The sequence below is a fragment of the Palaemon carinicauda genome, chromosome 16 (genome assembly GCF_036898095.1).
Source record: "Palaemon carinicauda isolate YSFRI2023 chromosome 16, ASM3689809v2, whole genome shotgun sequence".
NCBI classification, from domain to species: domain Eukaryota; kingdom Metazoa; phylum Arthropoda; class Malacostraca; order Decapoda; family Palaemonidae; genus Palaemon; species Palaemon carinicauda.
This window is the reverse complement of record NC_090740.1, coordinates 21,793,422-21,815,912: the sequence shown is the minus strand read 5'-3', so window position 1 is coordinate 21,815,912 and position 22,491 is coordinate 21,793,422. Positions and strand designations below refer to the sequence as shown.

Below are 22,491 nucleotides of genomic sequence, written 5' to 3'. Positions count from 1 at the left end.
CCCATTAAATTGGTGGGGTTTAAAGCTTTGGATCATAAGTATTTTCCTCTAATTTACTATGCACATCTACTTGTTTGTCATCACTGTTTTCCTATGTCAATACTAGCCTGGGTTTGCTCGTCCGTGAACCAAACAATACTGTAATAGTAAACGGAGGGACTAAAGCAGTTTCAAGTAGGGGAAAACCTCCAATCATATGGATTTATTAAAGTAAAGATGATGTCTCCAGTTCACGCTTACTAGCAGCATATAGAGCGTATGTGTACCAAATCATGTTTGGTAGCAAAGTCGTGGTTGTTATTTGTATTGATTTTATGAATTATTCCTTGCAGGGTTGTTGGTCAGAAAAAAAGGAGGGGTATAGGAGGATATGACGGCAAGTGGAGCGCGGTTGTCGTTGCGCCCTGTATAGAAGAGGTTGTTAGAAAACCTATCTCCAGTAAATGAAAATATACACACTACACGGCAACTTTGGCAACAATACAGCTCTATATTTTTCCTTCACCCATATTTATATTTTCACCATCATTGTATTCACTCAGGTTGTATAGAATAAAATTCCTTACTTAAACTATTACTTTTTATTGTGTTTATTCCGTATCATAATGACATCTATGATTGTAGCTGTAGCTGCAGCTGCCACAGGCGCAAAAAAAAAAAAAAAAAAATAAAATTTATAATTCTTTCTTTTACACATTCATGGATCCAGATAATGTAGTCAGTTCGCCCTGGATTTACCAGCAAATGGAATTTGTTTCTTCAGTATCGGCGCTCCTCTTGCCATCTCCGCAATCTCCTATAGGCTGAACAGTTTGCTCTGGTTACCTGGAAAATCAGACATATCGCAATTAGTAAAATATTCACACCTAATTATATAGTTACTTTTTCCAAATTTTTATATAATTTACTAAAATGAAAAATACATCTTGCTTTTATAACATTTTTGGTCCATGCTAAAAGACTTTTGCGAATTTCTTCTCAATAACAAAATTTTTGTTTAATTGTTCTACTGTTATGTTTAATTTTCTACTACGCATCTATAAACTCTGATAAAATTTATTGGGTAGAAAAACTATTCTCTGAAGAAGTTAGAGTTTAGATGCTTATTAGAATCTTATGAAATTGAGAAATTTACATCGAAACCAAAGGACTGTACTTATGAAATTGAGAACTTTTATAGGCCATAAAAGACTTTTATAGGCCATAAAAGATAGAGAAACTAAAAATGCTTGCCCATATAAAAATGCTTGCCCATATAAAAACTGTCAGAAATAATAAATGTCTCGACTATAGAGGGCAAAAGAGAGCGGGTATGAAGTTCAAGGAACCACAAACAGGCAATTGAAATACACAATGGTATTGTTGAGAAACAGTGCAAAATCACAAAAAAAAAAAAGGAAGGAGAGTGTGGGGGCGGGGTTTTGACAATGTCCTACATTAGATGCTTGCAAAACCTTCGATTTTCAAGTATTAAAAGGCAAAACCTATATGCAACTGTGTATAATTAAATGTATGCATTAACTCCGCTACTTGTTATCAAGTACTGTCTTGTGAATGTACTGAAAGGTCTTGCCTAAAACGTAAACTGCCACACCAAAATTGACTACTGTAACTCCATCTACTACAATCTACCAAAAATACAACTTAAGAAATTACAAAACATAATAAACAGAGCAACGAGACTGTTAAAATGTGTCAAACCAAGAGAAAGGATCACCCCTATACTGATCGATTTACAGAGACTGCCGATTAAAGCGAGAATTTAATTTAAAATATGTACAATAACCCACCAAGTTACCAGAACCGGGCGTCCAAAATACTTAAGAAAATTGTGCTACATATTGCGCAGTCAACAAATCGTGTCGACACGAGAATAGTTACAGATAGCTTCAAACTGTTGGTACCTAGATTTATGTCTACTTAAGGCTCCAGACCCTTTAAATATGCGGCCCCGAGACTATACAATAAACTCCCACGAAACATTCGAATGATTAAAGACATTAAGGCTTTCAAGAGGAGACAAGACTTTCTTATTTCACGAGTCTTTTGACAGTGACGATTTAGCAGTAAATGAACAATACGCGATATGAAACGTTAAATACTCTGAAGGAACAAGGTAAAACGACAGTGGAGGTCCTGTAGAGAGTGGGGTTTCCCCTGCTGTATGGGACTGGAAAAGCAGCCATCAAAGTAAGTAAGTAAAGTAACTATTATATCAGCATGTCAGCCATTAGCCAGCCGGCAGAAGGCCCGGTGTAAAGGTTTCAAGCTTGGAGGAATAATCATCTCAACTTACCCACATGTTCATGCTATCCCCCTGTAACTTGAAACCTGTTTCAGATTACCGGGAGGTAGTTTGAGACCGGTTTCAAGCTACCCCCTCTGTGAACATATGGTAGATAGAGAATGTGTTGGGTGTTGTACCAAAAAATATAATGACAATTTTGGAAAAAATGTAGGATACCAAGTGTCCTATAAAGAGCAAACAAATAGTTGTATACGAAAATGTTAGATGGTATAATAGTGAGCTATTAAAGGCAAAAAGACATAGACGTAAGATGGAAGGTAGATGGAAAAGAGCCAAATCCTCACAAGCAAGAAATCTATATAATAAGGCCAGAAATGACTATAACATCCTGTTAGAAAAAACAAAAAGAAAATTCTACAACGGCGAAAGTAAAAAAACTAATAACATGAGAGACTTTCACAAAAACCTAGATGATTTGATGGGATTAAAGAAAAAGTATGTCTTGCCTGATAATGTCTGTGCAGAGAAATTTGCTATATTATTCAATGAAAAAAAGGATAACATTTATAGAGGTTTCCCCCAAAATCAGTTAAAGAACAGTCCGTTATGCCACTGAGGGAGGGTAAGAAGTTAAAGAAATTTAAGGAAATAAATTTGTGTGACTTGTTAAAGGTTATGAGAAAGATGAAGAACACAGATTGTGGAAACGACCCTTTCCCAAATAGTTCAATAAGTGAAGCTCTAAACAAGCAAGTTGTAAACAATATTTACCTAAATATAATTAACCTAAGTAGGCTATATCACAATCCAGTTTTCCTAGCTGTGAAAAAACTGCGTTGATCAAACCAACATACAAAGGAAAAGGTGATATAAACGAACTAAATTCATATAGGCCCATTTCAAATTTATCCTACATGTCGAAGCTTATTGAAAAAATCCTAAGTGAACAATTATGGGCGCATATTGGTGAGTTAAAGGTATTCCCGGAAAATCAATCGGCCTACAGAGCTAATCACTCTACAGAAACTACCTTATGCTCAAAAATGAATGATATGATAGGTGTTCTTGATGAGGTAAAGGGTGGAATTTTGATTATGTTAGATCTTAGTGCTGCTTTCGATACTGTTGTGCACGAGTACTTATTTGACGACTTTAAGTCCATTGGAGTGACTGAGGAAGCACTGGAATTTTTGCGAAGGTACTTAACGAACAGGAAGACTATAGAAGAAGTTTCTGGAAACCGATCTATTGAGAGAATTCTTATGAAAAGTGTACCACAGGGTAGTGTTCTGGGCCCTACCTCGTTCAACATATATACTATCGAGCTATCACACATCTTGAAAAAACAAAAAGTGGACTTTAAACTATATGCAGATGATACTCAACTCTACCTTCTAATTTCAACAACATAAAATACAAAGAAGAAAATTGATGAGATAATGACAAATAAAAACATGGATGCAGAGGAAAAAGCTTAAATTAAATGATGATAAAACAGAATGTGTGTATTTTGGCACAAAGGTGGCTTGGAAGAATTACCAGTTATTTCAAAGTATAAAAATTGGTGACGCTGATGTTAGGATTGTGCCTGTTGTGAAAATTTGGGTGTACTGATAGATTGTAATTTGTCATTGAGGGATCAAATAATGAACACAGTGAAAGTGTGTAACTATCACCTGAGAAACAGCATTTATTAGAAAAAAATTAACAGAGGGATGTACAAAAATTTTACTGATGAGTCACGTAATATCAAGGCTTGATTATTGCAATTCTCTGTACTATAAATTGCCTAATGCACTACTAAGAAACCTTCAAAATGTGCAAAACAGGGCGGCTAAACCGATAAAAGGCATTCAATTTCGGGAGAGAATAACTCCTGCACTGGTCGATCTACATTGGTTACAAGTGATAAGCCTAAATATCTTCGTGATTGCTTGGTCCTCTACCCTCAAGCTACTAGCATTGCTGTAGGAGTTAGACATCCTGATGACCCATATAGACTATTCGAAATTAGTGTGAATCATGCAATAGGAGAAAGAACGTTTTGTTATGCTGCACCGAGACTTTTCAACGACCTTCCACTTGATGTCAAGAATAGCAAAAATGTGGCAGCTTTCAAGAAAAACCTGAAGACTTATCTCTTTGGAAAGTGTTATAATAGTGATCTGGAAACTATTAAGCCTGAATACACATGCTAGCGAATAACTGAAAAGATACAGAGCAAAATATAAACTGGAAAGAAATCATTTTCACACACCAAGGCCCGCCTGAACAGGCTCTTAGTGTCCGATGGAGGGCGAGAAATAAACCCCTAAAAGTAAAAGTAAAGTAAGTACCCTCTCATCGGTATAGAAAATAATTTATATGACTCAGCACATATGCATCATGCTTTATTGCTGACTTTGCAGTAGTAGAATAAGCAGAGTTTATTTTCGTATTCAAGACAAAATATTGTAAAGCCCTACTATTGAATTATATGACGCGTTAGAAGCCACAGGCTCTGTCATTCAAGTTTTGGTGATAATGACTAGGTAAAGAATTATTGTAGTGCTCGTGTGATTGTCGAGAATTGTTTTCTTTTATCATCTCAAATAGATTCAATTCATGTGCTTCAGGTGCACGAGCTTCACACAACGAGATGCGAGGAAAAATTGACAAAACAATCTACAAGGAGATGTGTACTTTGTCTCTATACTCTTGCAAATTTACGAAGGAGATTGGGATGTACCTAAAGACAAAAACACACCTTGCTATAATTCCAACATTGTTTCAAAAATGAAGAAAAGGATGCCATTTGATGTTATAATGAATACCATTACTTTCAATGTTAAACTTTAATTATATAGAAACTCAAACTTGTAATTGTTATACTTTTGTAACATTATTCAGTAGTATTATAAAGAAACGCGACACAAAATTGCCACTTTTCCGATGTAGTTTCTCAGGTCAGCGATGGACATTCATTGATCGGCTTAAATCAGAAAGTATCCCTTGCGGGTAGGTACTGGAAGGAACCACGTGCGACGAAAGTAGCTTGCTACTTGAGTTCCACACCCAGATGTAGGAGAGAGAGAGAGAGAGAGAGAGAGAGAGAGAGAGAGAGAGAGAGAGAGAGAGAGAGAGAGAGAGAGAGTTACAAACGCTATAACAGAGATGCCTCAAAGATTATAATCAATCAAGGGAGACTAGGAGACATACAAAAGCATCATAAATTGTTTGTCAGCCAGAATGCAAGATCATCCATCGCCATACAGAGCAACAGTAGGTTATTTACTTGTCAAAGACGAGAGATTACTTATAATGTTTCGAAATAACAGGAGATCCTGTTACTGATGTTTCTAAAGCAATGTTTTCGCATAGCAGAGGCAACCAATTTAAGCAAAACCACTATCACAGTCAAAGTAACATTATCGAAATTTTGAACGATGGTTTCGTAAGCAGTTGCTACCGAATATTATCCCATCTTCTATACTTGTAATGGTAGCGCATCTTATAGATCAAATTTATATAAACCTGCAACATCACCGAACAACAAGGAACAAATAGAATAATGGCTCATCAAAAAGCGTATAAAAAACGAGACAATACGTTAAAATGTCAACTTTTGGAAATGGTCGAGCTACACTGATAAAAGGCATTAAATTTCGAAAGAGAATAACTCCTGCACTGATCGATCTACATAGGTTACCTGTTAAGGCTAGAATTGAATTTAAGATTTGTTTGGTAACTCACAAAGCACTTACAAGTGATAAGCCTAAATATCTTCGTGATTGCTTGGCCCCTTATCCTCAAGCTACTAGCGCTGCTGTAAGAGTTAGACATGCTGATGACTCATATAGACTATTCAAAATTAGTGTGAATCATGCAATAGGAGGAAGAACTTTTTATGCTGCACCGAGACTCCTCAACGACCTTCCAGTTAATGTCAAGAGTGACAAAAATGTGACAGCTTTCAAGAAAAACCTGAATACTTATCTTTTTAGAAAGTGTTATAATAGTGATCTGAAAACTATTAAGCCTGAATACAAATGCATGCAAATAACTGAAAAGATACAGAGCAAAATATTAACTGGAAAGAAATTATTTTCACACACCAAGGCCCCCCTGAACAGACTTTGTGTCTGATGGAGGGCGAGAAATAAACCCCTAAAAGTAAGTAGTCAATATCGAAGTTGTCCGATTCCCGTTCAGCAGCCATACTGACGACCTTTTGGACAAGTGATGCTATGATTGGGTTAAACTGGATTTATACACACCCCAACACAACAGAGATCAGTGGCCTACTACCACGTACAAGATAACCAGATAAAAAAGGTCCGAGGACGAGAAATTATCATTGTAACTATAGTCCTCTTTGTGGTCATCCCGATGAATTACGGAATGCTTGACTTACGTGCGTAGTATTATACCAAGGTCTATCTATGGACCTTGTACTATACAACATACAAATTTGCACACCGGAATGTGTCTTGAGTTCGTTTTGGAAAAAAAATGACACATAAATGATGGCCGTACCGAGCGTGCTTTTATCACTGTACTACATGCTTGTACTTTTTACTTTTTGGGATTTATTTCTCGCCCTCCATCAGACACTAAGAGTTCGTTCAGGTGGGCCTTGGTGTGGTAAAATAATTTCTTTCGAGTTAATACTTTGCTCTGTATCTTTTCAGTCATTCGCTAGCATTTGTATTCAGGCTTAATAGTTTTCAAATGGATGAAGACATATCAATAAATTAGACCAGTAGATGAAACCGTGTATGCATAATATATATATATATATATATATATATATATATATATATATATATATATATATATATATATATATATATATATATCTGTGTGTGTGTGTATGTAACTTAATAATTTTGTTAGGGCTGATCAAAAGCAATTGATTAATATTTGTAAATAATGAGATACTGCGCAAAAAACGAGGGAGGTAGCTTGAAACCAGGGCGGTAGCTTAAAACCGGTATCAAATTAGCCCCGCGGGTAGCTTGAAACCGATTTCAAGTTAACCCCCGGTAGCCTGAAACCGGTTTCAAGTTAACCCCCGGTAGCCTGAAACTGGTTTCAAACTACCGGGGGAGGGGGTAAGATTTGGAGGGGGTAATTTGAAACCGCTACACCTGGGTCTTCATTAGTTTTCTGGACCGGCAGGCGGCCTTGAGATGGTTTCGTCAGATGGTAGCTCGAGGGCCGGAGGGTAATCAAAGCTGCTCCAAAAATTGAAACTAATGTCGATATAATAATATTTATCTTTTGTATACGATAAACTTTATTTACAGTTAACTTTCTTTAAAAAAAGTGACTGGAGAAAAATATCAGTTTTGAATGTATTTACATTGCAAAAATATAACCCTCAGGCTAATAAACTTACTAATAAAACTATGTTAATTAGTAACAAAATAGGACAAAATCTCTTAAAAATGTAACTAAAGATTGTGAAGAGCCATACAACTCATGGAGAGTAAACCTCGACACTAGATAGCGGTTGACAGAAGAGATATTCGTTAATATTTTAATGGAATTAATGTCCTAACCCAAGAATAGTTTTTGATTTTGTAAAGCCTAATAATTTAAATTTGGGAGGGTATACACTACCAAATAAACGTTATATTGAATTAGTTGTGTATTTTGTATCTTTATTGGTTATGTTATCTAAGCTTCTCTAATATAAATTTTAAACTTCTGCTGATATCCCAATTCCCAATATTTATCTTTTGTATAAGATAAATTGTTAAGTTAAATTCATATTTTTTTTTTTTTCAAAAGTTGAATAGAGGAAAATATTAGTGGTGAATGTATGTACCCTTCAATAATTTAACCTAGTAGCTAATAAACATATTAAACATTAATAAAACTATGGCAATTGGTAACAGTGTAGCTAAGAACTATAAAAATACATACACCTCATAAGTAAATCTCAACATTTGATAGTGGTTCACAAATTGGGAAAATCATTCCTATTTTAGTGGAACTAATATCCCAACCACAAAAAAAAAAAAAAAAAAAAAATAAAAAAAAAATTAATTTTGTAAATAAAATGTATGCAAGCACTCTAGTATTTGTTTTCCAGTACCGATTGGCTTAGCGAACCAACTACCGAATAGATTTTAGTGTCGTTGAACCGGCAAAAAATTCCAGCGTGGACTAGTTATGGGAATGCTGTGTGTTTGAGGGGGGGGGGGGGGGGGCTGTTAGAGGTTTCGTCAGAATGTCGTTGGGTATAGAGGATCAGTTAGTGTTTGGACGTCAGCAATGAAAGACAAGGAAAGAGCTCCCGCAGAAAATGCATGGGGTCATTTGATGTCTGTCCATATTTGACGTGTTTAGGCTCGTGCATTACATTTAATGTGGGAGGGTTTCTTGAAGCTATAATCAGCAGCTATTTTCCATATTTCAGAAAATATCAGCGAATAACATTATCCTTTCAATGTGAACTTCATATGCAGGTATTCATCAAATTAAAACTTCAATTTTATAACCTCTAAATGAGAAAATTTTAATAAACTATCTATAAATAATGCGGTATTCCTAGCTTATGCCTTATGATAAAACTAAATTTGGCATTGACTTATTCCGAAATTATGTATACCAAAAACTGCTGTTGAAACACGGTGGAAAATTTATTGCAATTTTAATTAGCTCATGGACTAAATTATCAGGAGTTAATAATGAATGAACACCATTATAGATACGAAATAAGTAAATCATTCTTCTCAAACGTAAATCTTAAAACGCTAGACGACTTGAATACATTGGTTTTGTCAACCTTTCTATTGCCAAAATCTACCATGACTGACGGTCCCTTGAGATGTAAATATCCGAACTAATAAAGCAATTATTACCCTATTGCTTGTCAATGACTGTTGGCCCCTTAGCAAATTCACAATCATTACTGGACTCAATTATACTTTGGTACTACTAGAAAATTTCATGGAAGTACATTTGAAATAATTAGCAAAATTAAAAAAGCGTCACTCTCATTAACAACCTTCAGGAAAAAGTTAAACGTTTCAGTTCGTTAATTTATTTGCTGGATAGTCATTTTAAAACAGAAATGGTCACAGTAATTACTATAATTTTACCATGGAGGATTAAATTCATTAAGTATAATGGTAAAAAGTGATAAATCCTCACGAGTTGTGCAATCCAAATTGCTACTCTGAACATTTGTATGAGAACATTATAATTTCCAATGTTCTGCCAGAGAGAGAGAGAGAGAGAGAGAGAGAGAGAGACTTATTTGATATTTCTTTTAGATAATAGACCCGGGAGGAAATTGGATATCTTTACATGGACACAAACTGACTTTTCCATAGCCGGGCATGTCAAACTTCAGACAGAAAAAATACAATTGTAACCCAATAATAAAAACTAACATGCAACCTTGAAATAACGACATGTGCTTCCTACTTCGTATTACAATCCAAACTGTAACTCAAGTCAAGAAGCAGTGTGATAGAAGCTCATGTCACTCGCACCCCACAACAGCCACCCCATAAATAAATATTTCAAACTGTAGGTCCTATTATTTTAACTTATCAATTTCAAATAGCGTCTCCAATCAATTAAATGTGACCCTAATTATCAGATTTATTCTAAAGGGAGATAATTAATAAGAAAGATTTACTGAACAATACCTAAATAATATTATCTCATTAATTTGGGTGAGCTGACTTACTCGGGGGAAAATTATGAAATAAGTGGATTGCAGTCTCTTATAAACCATAAAAAAAAAATTGGAATTGCGTTTTTCTACTTTTTCCCCATTGAGTATTTTTTTTTTCAAAAAGCTTAAAGTAACCTGTACATTTCTACTATCCTAAACACAGAACCTGAAAATACTACCAGTGAATTAATCATTCAACTATAAATAGACAGAAGAAAGCTTGACCTGCTTCACAAGCATACATGAAAAATGTACGTAATTTGACAGCCAGATAATGACAGCCCAATCATGTGACTCAAAAATTAAGATTAAAATTATGAAGTTTAACTTGCAAGGCTTGAAAAGTGCTCTACAAATATTACGAGATCTATAAACTAGAACAGGAAAAAGGGGAGCCTGCATATCCCTTCCTAAAATGGACAATAATATAATAGTGTCTCTGAGAATTATATTTTTGTATACCTTGAATTTTTTTATAGATAAGAACGAAGCATAACAGAGGGGCCATTGGATAAAAAAATCCACAAATTCGTGGAAAAACATGGACAATGATGTGGGAGATTGTTAAGGTTGGGGCGATTGTGAGAGAACGTTGAGGTTGGGGGTGATTGCGGAAGATTGAGAATGGGTGTGATTGTGGGAGTGTTAAAGTTGGGGGTGATTGTGGGAGTGTTAAGATTGAGAGTGATTGTGGGAGTGTTAAGGTTAGGGGTGATTAGGATGGGATGTGTGTTGGAGATTGTTGAGGATGGGATGTTTGTTGGAGATTGTTGAGGATGGGATGTTTGTTGGAGATTGTTGAGGATGGGATGTGTGTTGGAGATTGTTGAGGATGGGATGTGTGTTGGAGATTATTGAGGATGGGATGTGTGTTGGAGATTGTTGAGGATGGGATGTGTGTTGGAGATTGTTGAGGATGGGATGTGTGTTGGAGATTGTTGAGGATGGGATGTGTGTTGGAGATTGTTGAGAATGGGATGTTTGTTGGAGATTGTTGAGGATGGGATGTGTGTAGGAGATTGTTGAGGATGGGATGTGTGTTGGAGATTGTTGAGGATGGGATGTGTGTTGGAGATTGTTGAGGATGGGATGTTTGTTGGAGATTGTTGAGGATGGGATGTTTGTTGGAGATTGTTGAGGATGGGATGTGTGTAGGAGATTGTTGAGGATGGGATGTTTGTTGGAGATTGTTGAGGATGGGATGTTTGTTGGAGATTGTTGAGGATGGGATGTGTGTAGGAGATTGTTGAGGATGGGATGTTTGTTGGAGATTGTTGAGGATGGGATGTGTGTAGGAGATTGTTGAGGATGGGATGTTTGTTGGAGATTGTTGAGGATGGGATGTGTGTAGGAGATTGTTGAGGATGGGATATTTGTAGGAGATTGTTGAGGATGGGATGTTTGTTGGAGATTGTTGAGGATGGAATGTGTGTAGGAGATTGTTGAGGATAGGATGTTTGTAGGAGATTGTGGAGGATGGGATGTTTATAGGAGATTGTGGAGGATGGGATGTTTATAGGAGATTGTGGAGGATGGGATGTGTGTAGGAGATTGTGGAGGATGGGATGTGTGTAGGAGATTGTGGAGGATGGGATGTGTGTAGGAGATTGTTGAGGGTGGGGTGTGTGTACGAGATTGTTGTGGATGGGATGTGTGTTGGAGATTGTTGAGGATGGGATGTGTGTTGGAGATTGTTGAGGATGGGATGTGTGTAGGAGATTGTTGAGGATGGGATGTTTGTTGGAGATTGTTGAGGATGGGATGTTTGTTGGAGATTGTTAAGGATGGGATGTTTGTAGGAGATTGTTAAGGATGGGATGTTTGTAGGAGATGGTTGAGGATGGGATGTGTGTTGGAGATTGTCGAGAATGGGATGTGTGTAGGAGATTGTTGAGGGTGGGGTGTGTGTAGGAGATTGTTGAGGGTGGGGTGTGTGTAGGAGATTGTTGAGGATGGGATGTGTGTAGGAGATTGTTGAGGGTGGGGTGTGTGTAGGAGATTGTTGAGGGTGGGGTGTGTGTAGGAGATTGTTGAGGATGGGATGTTAGTAGGAGATTGTGGAGGATGGGATGTTTATAGGAGATTGTGGAGGATGGGATGTGTGTAGGAGATTGTGGAGGATGGGATGTGTGTCGGAGATTGTTGAGGGTGGGGTGTGTGTAGGAGATTGTTGAGGATGGGATGTGTGTAGGAGATTGTTGAGGATGGGGTGTGTGTAGGAGATTGTTGAGGATGGGATGTGTGTTGGAGATTGTTGAGGATGGGATGTGTGTTGGAGATTGTTGAGGATGGGATGTTAGTAGGAGATTGTGGAGGATGGGATGTTTATAGGAGATTGTTGAGGATGGGATGTGTGTAGGAGATTGTGGAGGATGGGATGTGTGTAGGAGATTGTGGAGGATGGGATGTGTGTAGGAGATTGTGGAGGATGGGATGTGTGTAGGAGATTGTTGAGGGTGGGGATGGGATGTGTGTCGGAGATTGTTGAGGATGGGATGTTTGTCGGAGATTGTTGAGGATGGGATGTGTGTCGGAGATTGTTGAGGATGGGATGTTTGTCGGAGATTGTTGAGGATGGGATGTGTGTCGGAGATTGTTGAGGATGGGATGTTTGTCGGAGATTGTTGAGGATGGGATGTTTGTCGGAGATTGTTGAGGATGGGATGTTTGTCGGAGATTGTTGAGGATGGGATGTGTGTCGGAGATTGTTGAGGATGGGATGTGTGTCGGAGATTGTTGAGGATGGGATGTTAGTAGGAGATTGTTGAGGAGGGAATGTGTGTAGGAGATTGTTGAGGATGGGATGTTTGTATGAGATTGTTGAGGATGGGATGTTTGTAGGAGATTGTTGAAGATGGAATGTTTATAGGAGATTGTTGAAGTCGGGGGTGATTTCAGGAGATTGTACAGGATGAGGATGATTGAAATATACGTTTTAATGAATCACTACATAAGCAGTATACGGACAGGACTCAAGTACATAATGCGTAAACAAAATGGTGAGGATAGGCCTATTCCAATTGTTTCAATGCGTATAAAAAATTTAATTTATTCCAGTTGTCTTTTATTTGTAATGGAAAAGGCACAAAATATGTACGTTATATTGTTGAAACGTCATGAAAGAAAAACCTAGCATTTATTTACTCTGAAACAAGTCTGTACTTACTGTTATGTACTTTAGTCCTGTCCATATCCTGCTTCTGTTCTGATTTATGAAAACGTATATTTCAATGTAAATAAATTATTAGTTTGCTATCCTTATCAGCATTTTCATATTTATCAGAATAAGTATTATTTTTTTTATTTTCCAAAGTGATTGTTATCACCTGTAAATAACGATAAATTCAGAACAAATAGCTTGTGCTCTCAGGACAAGGCCATCCCATCAGCGATGGAGGGTTTCTAATTATATTCCGACAGTACGATGGTTGGTGTTGTACTGAGTGCATGACTGCAGACACCCATACACGTCCAAACTGATCGTCCGTCAGTTCAAGAGAACAGACGGCTAAATTCAAGACATTCGCTGCTTTTCATGGACCGGTTCCCTTTATGGCCTGCCTTCATTACAAAATATCCCCATACACGCTCAAACTGGCCTGAATAAACCGGTTAAATCAGGTTTCCTCAGTCCACCTCTCAGTTATAAGTGTGTGTGTATGGGGGGGGGGTTGCTTTATGTTGAACAGGTTGACGTAAGTTTCGTTCTATAGTTTACATGATATATCTATTTTAAAGTAATTTATATTAAAATATTCTGTTTATTGCCTCATTTACTATCTTCACTAGGCTATTTCAACTGTAGGAGCCCTTGGGCTTGTATCTCACAGCTTTTCCAGTATGGGTTGCAGCTTGGCTAGTGGTAAATACATAAGAACCTAAAGAAGCTATTAGGTCTAAAGACATAAATAGTATTGCCTGACATAACTAATGATCCTAAATGCCTAGCAAATGATTTTATTGATTATTTTGAAGAAAAAATAAATCAAATCTGCTCCAGTTTTCGCAACATCGGCACAACAGAACGAAGGAATACATCAGCAACAGGTGTAAGTAAGCTATGGGTATTCAAAGAGTTAAGTCAGAGTGATTATATGAGAATAATAAAGTAAAAAAAAAAAAAAAAAAAAAAAAAAAAAAAAAAAAAAAAAAAAACCAACTGCGGAACTGACCCATTTCCAATTGACGATGTAATAGATGCAGAAAATTTCTCCAGACTACAAGAGACCTACCGAAACATGGTAAATATGAGTCTAACACAGGCAGTTTTCCCCGATTCTGAGAAAGTTGCATGTATCAAGGCTGTCTATAATGGAAAAGGTGATATAGACAATTTAAGTTCATATAGGCCAATACCAAATCTGTCATATTTTTCGAAAATTATTGAAACTGCTGTACATGAACAAACCTGGAAACATCTGAAACAATCTGTCATACCCGATGATCAATCAGCATACAGAGAAAATTACTCAACAGAAACAACAGTGTTAGCGATTGAAAATGATATAACAGAAATTATAACAAATGACAAGTGTTGCATTCTTGTGATACTTGATCTAAGTGCAGCATTTGATACTGTAGAACATACATATCTGATGGAAGACCTTAAAGCAGTGGGCATCGTAGAACGAGCATATGACTCGTTTGTGAGTTATCTTGAAAACCGCAAAGTTAAAGTAGTAATATCAAATGTTGAATCTGAGACAAGAAAACTAACTAAAGGGGTGTCTCAAGGCAGTGTACTTGGTCCTCTCCTGTTTCAAATTTACACGATTGAATTGGAAAATATACTTGAAACTCACAGAGTTAAGTTTAAAACATACGCTGATGATACACAATTCAATTACCCAATAGAATCAGTTGATGAAGCTAAAAGAAAGATACATGAAATAATGAAAGACATTAAGGCTTGGATGTTAACAAAAAAGCTCAAGCTCAATGAAGATAATAGTGAATGTATTATTTTTGGAAATGAAAAAGATGTAAAAGAATCGAATGCTTCCAAAGAACTGAAATAGGTCAATCGATCGTTGACCTGAAAAAATCTGTCAGAAATCTTGGAGTAATCATAGATGATAGACTGACAATGAATGAACATATAAATAGTATGGTAAGAAATTGTAACTATCATATTAGAAACAGCATTTATTAGTAAATACTTAAATGAAAAATCTATGGCCATACTCATTAATCACCACATATTTTCAAGAATTGATTATTGCAACTCACTGTTCTATGGGTTACCAAATTATCAGCTGAAGAAAATTCAGATTACAAAACAGTCCTGCTAGATTAATAAAAGGATTACAAAATAGGGATAGAATTACCCCAGCACTAATTAAATTACACCGGCTGCCGGTAAAGGCGAGACTCGAATACAAGCTACTCTTACTAACGTTTAAGATACTGAGCCAAAATGAACCAAAATATCTAAAAGAATGCCTGAACAAACTAGAACTAGAAACAAATGTTACCATAAGACACATGAGTGACAAACAGACAATCTGAACCAAGAACAAATAATAAATTTGGTGAAAGGGCTTTCAGCTACTGTGCGCCTAGACATTATAATAAACTGCCAACTGAAATGAAGGACTTAAAGGGAGCAATTGAATTTAAGAAGAAACTAGAGACATTACTTTTCACAAGATCATATGATTTGGAAGATGCTACAATCAAAGAATTGTATAAGTTATAATGAAAATGTTTCGTTAGATGATTGATATGGACCCGCCCGAGTAGTAGTTCACTCGACTTCAGTGGAAGATTGGATTTAAACCCAAAATAAGTAAACAAGTAATATCAATAATGATAATGACAGATTAAATTTAATATAAAAATAACAACGAAAGAGGAGAGACTTCACAAACGATAATATAACTTTGTTTCTTAAATTTCTAAGCGCAATTTTCGCCTTTTCTATTCCATCTTACTTTTTTTTTCAACGTATCATAAAAAAAATCATAATTGTATAATAGGCTTGAAAAGGTGTATGCAAAAACAAATACAATATTTAACCGCAATACGAACGCAAATGGTACTTCAGGTTCGGCGAATATTTAATTTAAACAAAATACAATAGTACATAGTTAAAGTTGGCAACGTTTTCTATATAAAATCTAACTAAAGAAAACTGAGAAGGTTATATGGGAGACAAATCTAATATTTCGAGAGAGAGAGAGAGAGAGAGAGAGAGAGAGAGAGAGAGAGAGAGAGAGAGAGAGAGAGAGAGAGAGAGAGAGAGAGAGAGAGAGTTCTATGGTATTACATAACATATCGTATCCTACTATGAGATTCAGGGCCTCTTTAACACGGTTTTTTGGACTTTGTTCCTTATCAAAGCATCGGGTGTAGCTGAAAGTTGACATATGTATATTTTACAACCACACACAAATTTTGTCAGCATTATCAATAACCTAAACCCAATAGTTTTAGTTTTTATAGAGTAAAAATGATCTAGCCGACGCCATGGCCAGTGATAACGAGCCAAGAGTCGAAAACATTCATTACGTAAGCAATATAAACACCTTTTGACAAAATTTTGACCCGCCCATCCACCAGACACCCATTCATCTTCTTCCATCGGCTCTGAAACCCATAACAGTCAAGAATGGCTAACAGGATTTGGAATTGCCCCCGTGGTTGCAAAACTGCATTTGTCCTACGACTTGCTACTTTATACAGTCAAGAGAAAGCCCGTGGCCATATTTACTATAGTCTGAATAGGTAATTATTCAGTTTCTAGTTTAAATCCAATGTGTATGGTCTGATTTGTATTTAGCGTAACATGATTATAATACTTGTAATGTCATTCAGGCTTTTGAACATTTACCATTAACTATTCACTATGCCACCAAGAGAGAGAGAAAGAGAGAGATTGTATGTAAACAGTCTTTATATAACTATTTTTGTTAAAATAAGAATTTGGTGCTAAACTCTCCATCTGACCAACGGATCATCCGATATAATTTTTTTTCTTCTTCTTAGGCCGTACGACCGTGTTGGCTATGTTTTGGGCATGACTGCATTTTGTAAATAAATCATAAATAGTTTTAGGAGTTTTATTTGTACATCTAATGGGAATTTATAGAAGTAAAGTGAACATAATTCATTTATCCTTTAAAATAATTACATGTAGCAAAACAAATAGTAGTAAAGATGATAATGCTATGAAGGAATAATACCATACTTTATCTTTAGCTTCAACATCGGCAATAACTTAACCAGTTGCCATAATTTGTCAGCTTAATGAAATAACCTATCATCTAATGTTAAACTTAATTTCTGAGGAGGCCATGGCTTATTGCACAGTGAAAAAACATGACAAAGACCTTATGAATGGCGGAACGATACATAAATGTGGGTGGGGTATCTGTGCTAGCGTAGTAATTCTACTGTAGCAGTAGTGCCACAACAGTTGTATACGTGAATTAGACGTTGCTGGGATCCTTGAGGATCATTTAGCACTTCTTACAACTACTCGAGAAATGAGTTTTTATAGCCAGAATTTAAATTTTCTGATCCAACAATGCCCATGATAGCCTTCAGTGTTATCCTGAATTATAACGTGGCCAAAGTGGGTGGAGCCTCATGAAGTCATCAATCTGACGATAATTATTGGTGAAGGTTTAAAGCCAAAATACGGTACCGGCTTTTTTTTTTTTTTACAGACAATAAATAAAAATTGACATTGGATATAGCAGTTATCAAATCAAGCTTGTCTACTATGTTTTTGAAAATTACCAACTATTCCCTATACCTTGTCAATCTGATTGTGACCTATAAAGTAGACTGTAATTTCTTAGGAAACTTATTTTGGGAGTTAGACTAATAATCGAAGTGTTTTTGTATTTATTAACATATTTTGTTGGTTTGTTCATTATGACAATTATCAATGGAGAGGTTTCAGAGTTCATAAAGGTGTACTGCTTTGCTTTTATTTAAACTTTTGTGTCATTGTTGGCAGAGGTATAGCCTTCGTTACGTATAGCCAATCATCGATCGAGAAAGAGGGAAGAAATACCGTCATAAGTTACGTAACGAGTGCGTTCGAAACCTTTTCTCTGAGTAAGTTGGCTCGTCTTCATAAAACGTCACTTTTACATTATAAGTACCAAATTTATTCAACCTACGTAATGCAGAATATAGTCAAAATTTATGTGTAAATATAATGTGCATCCTGAATAAGCGTTATATTTATGAAATTCATAGGTAAAAAATTATTGCGAAAAAACCGTGTTACAGAGGCCCTGAATCTCATAGTAAATGGTATAATGGGAGATATAAATACAAAAATAAAAAGCTAAGAGGGACATAGTAACCAGGAACTAGCAATTTTTCTAAGCTTCCTTAAAAAACAAATAGAAAATATGATTAGGTCACTTACAAATATTCGACATCAGATTAGTGCTACACCAGATACACATATAAATCTAACGAGATTCAGTAATATAACACGAAGTCACCAGGATTATCAAGATAAAAAAAAATCAAGCTAGGCGATCGACCCAATGCTAAAATCTTAAGTAACTGAAGAAAAACTTTTATAATCTAGCTGATATCATTACTAGAATAGCAAATCTGAGAAAATTGCTATAGTTACACCAGTTCTTTAAGTGTTCTAGATTATCAGGGATCATGTTCCCATTGACCTATTTCTAATCCATCCCTTATTTCAAAAATGGCTAGATTACGTATAAATTTGCCAACTTCATTCTTCTCACCTTTCCAATCCTATGAATAACTCAATTTACAAGTACTATTTATTCTCTCGAGACACGATTTCTCAAAAACACTCAAAAGCAACTGAAAGAACTATTGCCAATTCCACTCATCATCAGATGGTTTGTGTAAATTTTACTCCTATCTTCCCAGTAAAGTGTATTACGACTAAACTTATTTGAACGAATTATACCAAATTATATTTCCATAAAGCATTTAACGACACTTTGTACTGAAGCCAATTGTGAAGTGTGTTTGCGTTGCAAAAATAGAATACAACAAGAAATGCAACCAGCTTTACTTACTTTCATTAAAAGTCAATACTCCGTTGTGGTATGCTGTAACCTCTCTGTTTCTTGTTTCAAAGTGCTGATACTCCCCAGTTGTTCCTTGAAGGAGAGAGAGAATGGAGAGGTTTTAGTGTAACGTTGGAAATGTTTGCATACTTTAAAACATATATAAAATGTCATTAACCATCGCTGCGTGACCTCCCCATCACTGGGTGGAGGGTCATACTTTACGAAATCATCTTAACCTATGATTTTCAAACAGCATGGGAAAAATGAAAATATCACAAATCTAAATAAAAAATAGATAAACCTGGATCGTATCTGTTTCAAAATGAAAACATTAAAATTTCCCGATTAGGGAAGTGTTTAAAGATGCGATAACATTCTCTTTCACACGGTTGGTACACTAGTATAATAATAGCAAAGAATATCAAAACAACAAATGGATAAAGACATAACATCAATAAATTATACCAGTAGATGAAACCGTGTATATATATACATATATATATATATATATATATATATATATATATATATATATATATATATATATATATACATATATATATATATATATATATATATACATATATATATATATATATATATATATATATATATATATATATATATATATATATATACATATATATATATATATATATATATATATATATATATATATATATATATATATATATACATGTGTGTGTGTGTGTGTGTGTGAATGTGTGTAACCTAATAATTTTGTGTTGGGCTGATCAAAAGCAATTGTTTGATATTTGTAAATAATGAGATACTGCGCAAAAACGAGGGGGTAGCTTGAAAACCAGGCCGGTAGCTTAAAACCGGTTTCAAATTATCTCCGGGGGTAGCTTGAAACCGGTTTCAAATTAACCCCCCCCCCTCCCCCCCGGTAGCGTGAAACCGGTTTCAAGTTACCCCGGCCCCCAGTAGCCTGAAACCGGTTTAAAACTACCGGGGGGTAAGATTTGGAGGGGGTAATTTGAAACCGCTACACCTGGGTCTTCAATAGTTTCCTGGACCGACAGGCGGCCTTGAGATGGTTTCGTCAGAAGGTAGCTCGAGGGTCCCAGAGTAATCAAAGCTGCTCTAAAAATTAATACTTCTGTCGATATCCAAATATTTATCTTTTGTATACGATAAACTTTATTTACAGTTAACCTTCTTTCAAAAAGTGACTGGAGAAAAATATCAGTTTTGAATGTATTTACACTACAAAAATATAACCCCCAGGCTAATAAACTTACTAATAAAACTATGTTAATTAGTAACAAAATGGGACAAAATATCTCTAAAAAATGTAACTAAAGTTTATGAAGAGCCATACAACTCATGGAAAGTAAACCTCGACACTAAATAGCGGTTGACAGAAGAGATATTCGTTAATATTTTAATGGAATTAATGTCCTAACCCAAGAATAGTTTTGGATTTTGTAAAGCCTAATTATTTAAAACGTTATGTTGAATTATTTGTGTATTTTGTATCTTTATTGGCTGTTATCTAAGCTTCTCTAAAATAGATTTAAAACTTCTGCTGATATCCCAATTCCTAATATTTATCTTTAGTATAAGATAAACTGTTAAGTTAAATTCATATTTTTTTTTTCTTTTCAAAGTTGAATAGAGGAAAATATTAGTGTTGAATGTAAGTACCCTTCAATAATTGAACCCAGAAGCTAATAAACATGATATTAAACATTAATAAAACTATGGCAATTAGTAACAGTGTAGCTAAGATCTATAAGAATACATACACCTCATAAGTAAATCTCAACATTTGATAGTGGTTCACAAATTGGGAAAATCATTCCTATTTTAATGGAACTAATGTCCCAACCACAAAAAAAAATTTATATAATTTTGTAAAGAAAATGCATGCAAACACACTAGTATTTGTTTTCCAGTACCTACTGGCTTAGCGAACCAACTACAGCTACTACCGAATAGATTTTAGTGTCGTTGAACCGGCAAAATTTCCTGCGTGGACCAGTTATGGGAATGTTGTGTGTGTGTGGGGGGGGGGGGTATAGGTTTCGTCAGAATGTCTTTGGGAATAGTGGATCAGTCAGTGTTTGGACGTCAGCAATGAAAGACAAGGAAATAAGAGCTCCCGCAGAAAATGCATGGGGTCATTTGAAGTCTGTCCATATTTGACATGTTTAGGCTCGTGCATTAAATTTAATGTGGGAGGGTTTCTTGAAGCTATTATCAGCAGCTATTTTCCATATTTCAGAAAATATCAGCGAATAACATTATCCTTCCAATGTGAACTTTATATGCAGGTATTCATCAAATTAAAACTTAAATTTTATAACCGAGAAAATTTTAATAAACTATCTATAAACAATGTGGTATTCCTAGCTTATGCCTTATGATAAAACTAAATTTGGCATTAACTTATTCCGAAATTATGTATACCAAAAACTGCTGTTGAAACCCGATGGAAAATTTAATACAATTTTAATTAGCTCAAGGACTAAATTATCAGAAATCAATAATGAATAAGAACACCATTATAAATACGAAATAAGTAAATCATTCTTCTCAAATGTAAATTTTAAAAAGTTAGACGATTTGAATACAATGGTTTTGGTACCTTTTCTTTTGCCAAAATATACCATGACTGACGGTCCCGTGAGATGTAAATATCCGAACTAATAAAGCAATATTACCCTATTGCTTGTCAATAACTGTTGGCCCCTTAGCAAATTCAACCACAGAATGCAAATTCACAGTCATTAATAGACTCAATTATACTAAGATTAACCTTTGTTACTACTAGAAAATTGCATGGAAGTACATTTGAAAAAATTAGCAAATTTAAAAAAGCGTCACTCTCATTAACAACCTAAAGGAAAAAATTAAACGTTTCAGTTCGTTAATTTATTTGCTGGATAGTCATTTTAAAACATAGAAATAGTCACAGTAATTATTATAGTTTTACCATGGAGGATTAAATTCAATAAGTATAATAGTGAAAAGTGATAAATCCTCACGAGTTGTGCAATCCAAACTACTACTCTGAACATTTGCTTAAGAACATTATGATTTCCAATGTTCTGCCAGAGAGAGAGAGAGAGAGAGAGAGAGAGAGAGACTTATTTGATATTTATTTTAGATAGTAGACCCGGGAGGAAATTGAATATCTTTACATGGATACAAACTGACTTTTTCATAGCCGGGCAAGACAAACTTCAGACAGAAAAATTACATTTGTAACCCAATAATAAAAATTAACATGCAACCTTGAAATAACATGTGCTTTCTACTTCGTATTACAAACCAAACTGTAACTCAAGTCAAGAAGCAGTGTGTTATTAGCTCATGTCACTCGCACCCCACAACAGCCACCCCCTAAATAAATATTACAAACTGTAGGTCCTATTGTTTTACCTTATCAATTTCAAACAGCGTCTTCGATCAATTAAATGTGCCCCCTAATTATCAGATTTATTCTAAAGGGAGATAATTAATAAAAAGATTTACTGAACAATACCTAACTAATATTATCTCATATCAATTTGGTTGAG

General features: G+C 35.3%; 2 long non-coding RNA genes across 2 annotated transcripts in view; one reads left to right on the top strand and one right to left on the bottom strand.

Annotated features, from left to right (window-relative positions):
* The window catches only part of LOC137654979 (uncharacterized), a 43,145-nt gene extending 42,574 nt beyond the window's left edge, over positions 1 to 571 (top strand). The window contains exon 3 of the long non-coding RNA XR_011046769.1: positions 333 to 571. This is a non-coding gene — a long non-coding RNA (uncharacterized lncRNA). The remainder of the gene's footprint in view (positions 1 to 332) is intronic.
* The window catches only part of LOC137654978 (uncharacterized), a 45,769-nt gene continuing 23,844 nt past the window's right edge, over positions 567 to 22,491 (bottom strand). Inside the window, exons 3-4 of the long non-coding RNA XR_011046768.1 lie at positions 18,950 to 19,033; positions 567 to 825 (exon numbers count right to left, since the gene is read on the bottom strand). This is a non-coding gene — a long non-coding RNA (uncharacterized lncRNA). The remainder of the gene's footprint in view (positions 826 to 18,949; positions 19,034 to 22,491) is intronic.